The sequence below is a fragment of the Leucoraja erinacea genome, chromosome 48 (assembly GCF_028641065.1).
Source record: "Leucoraja erinacea ecotype New England chromosome 48, Leri_hhj_1, whole genome shotgun sequence".
Taxonomy (NCBI): Eukaryota; Metazoa; Chordata; class Chondrichthyes; order Rajiformes; family Rajidae; genus Leucoraja; species Leucoraja erinaceus.
This window is the reverse complement of record NC_073424.1, coordinates 1239230-1241729: the sequence shown is the minus strand read 5'-3', so window position 1 is coordinate 1241729 and position 2500 is coordinate 1239230. Positions and strand designations below refer to the sequence as shown.

General features: G+C 48.0%; 1 protein-coding gene across 1 annotated transcript in view; it reads left to right on the top strand.

The window, feature by feature from the left end:
* LOC129715029 (cytochrome P450 26B1) overlaps positions 1-2500 on the top strand; it is a 55442-nt gene that overhangs the window by 9099 nt on the left and 43843 nt on the right. The window contains exon 2 of the mRNA XM_055664854.1: positions 89-126. The gene's annotated coding sequence lies outside the window, so the exon portion shown is untranslated. The remainder of the gene's footprint in view (positions 1-88; positions 127-2500) is intronic.

Genomic DNA, 2500 nt, shown 5'->3' with positions numbered 1-2500 from the left:
GGCGGGACTGTCATATGATGAAACAATGGAGCGAATTGTTCCATATCCCTCCAAACCCAAAACGTTTACTCTGCTTCTCTCTCCACAGGTGCTGCCCGACCTGCAGAGTCTCTCCAGCAATTAAAGGTGCCAATTTAATTTTGAATTTCCTGTCGAGTCAAGAACGAACTTTGCCTCTGAGTTTGGTTTAGTTTAAGTTCAGAGATACAGAACGAAAACGGGCACTTCGACCCACCGAGTCCGCACCGACCAGGAAAAACTTTGAGGCCGGGACTATAGCAAGGTTTAAGAAACAGTTGGACAGGTGCTTGCGTAGGGCAGGTTTGGAGGGATATGGACCAAACATGGGCAGGTGGGGCTAGTGTAGCTGGGACATGGTTGGCGAACATGATGCCAAGTTCAACTAGTCTCCCGTGTCTGCACGTGATCCATGTTCCTCTATTCCCTGCGTACCCACGTGCCTGTCCAAAAGCCTCTTAAACACCACTATCGTATCTGCCTCCACCACCGCCCCTGGCAGTGTGTTCCAAAAACATGTGTAAAAAACTTGCCCAACTCACATCTACATTTCTCCCTCTGGCCTTAAAGCTACGCCCTCTAATCATTGATATTTACATCATGGGAAAATGATTCAGAATGTCTACCCTATCTACGCCTCTCATAGAAACATAGAAACATAGGAAATAGGTGCAGGAGGAGGCCATTCAGCCCTTCGAGCCAGCACCGCCATTCATCGTGATCATGGCTGATCGTCCCCAATCAATAACCCGTGCCTGCCTTCTCCTCATATCCCTTGACTTCCACTAGCCCCTAGAGCTCTATCTAACTCTCTCTTAAATCCTTCCAGTGACTTGGCCTCCACTGCCCTCTGTGGCAGGGAATTCCATAAATTCACAACTCTCTGGGTGAAAAAGGTTTTTTCTCACCTCAGTCTTAAATGGCCTCCCCTTTATTCTAAGACTGTGGCCCATGGTTCTGGACTCGCCCAACATTGGGAACATGTTTCCTGCGTCTAGCTTGTCCAGTCCTTTTATAATTTTATATGTTTCTATAAGATCCCCCCCCCCCCCATCCTTCAAAACTCCAGTGAATACAAGCCTAGTCTTTTCAATCTTTCCTCATATGACAGTCCCGCAATCCCAGGGATCGATCATTTGAACCTACGCTGCACTGCCTCAATCACAAGGATGTCCTTCCTCAAAATTAGGAGACCAAAACTGTACACAATACTCCAGATGTGGTCTCACCAGAGCCCTATACAACTGCAGAAGGACCTCTTTAGTCCTCTACTGAAATCCTCTTGTTATCTCTTAATTTTAGAAACCTCTATCAAGTCTCCCCTCAGCCTACAGTGTTCCAGAGACAACAATCCAAGTCTCTCCATCGTCTCCCTGTAGCTGAATCCCTCAGATCCAGGCATCTTTCTAGTAAACCTCCTCTGCACCTTCTCCGAGGTCCTCCACATGCTTCCTGTAATGGAGGCGCCCAGAGCTACACCCAATACTCCAAATGCGGCCTCACCTCTTCCTTGGAGCGCAGGATGATGAGGGGTGATCTTATCGATGTGTACAAAATCATGAGAGGAATAGATCGGGTAGACGCTCAGAGTCTCTTGCCCAGAGTAGGGGAATCGAGGACCAGAGGACATAGGTTTAAGGTGAGGGGGGAAAGATTTAATGGGAACCCGAGGGGTAACATTTTCACACATAGGGTGGTGGAACGAGCTGCCAGAGGAGGGAGCTGAGGCAGGGACTATCCCAACGTTTAAGAAGCAGTTAGAACTATATTCTGAAGGTGGACAAAAATGCTGGAAAAACTCAGCGGGTGAGGCAGCGTCTATGGAGCAAAGGAATAGGTGACGTTTCGGGTGGAGAGAGGGTCTTGACCCGAAACGTCACCTATTCCTTCGCTCCATAGATGCTGCCTCACCCGCTGAGTTTCTCCGCCATTTATGTCTACCTTCGATTTTTTTTCCTGCACCTGCAGTTCTTTCTTAAACATTAGAAGTATATTCTGCACTGTGTAAATGATCCCAATGTTGGGCGAGTCCAAAACCAGGGGCCAAAGTCTGAGAATAAAGGGGAGGCCATTTCAAACCGAGACGAGAAAACGCTTTTTCACCCAGGAGGTATTAAATGTGTTGAATTCTCTGCCACAGAGAAAAAACTTTTTCACCCAGAGAGTTGTGAATTTATGGAATTCCCTGCCACAGAGGGCAGTAGAGGCCAGTTCACTGGATGGATTTAAAAGAGAGCTTAGATAGAGCTTTCGGGGCTAGCAGAATCAAAGGATATGGGGAGAAGGCAGGCACATAGAAACATAGAAAATAAGTGCAGGAGGAGGCCATTCGGCCCTTCGAGCCAGCACCGCCATTCATTGTGATCATCCCCAATCAATAACCCGTGCCTGCCTTCTCCCCATATCCCTTGACTCCACTAGCCCCTAGAGCTCTATCTAACTCTCTCTTAAATCCATCCAGTGACTTGGCCTCCACTGCCCC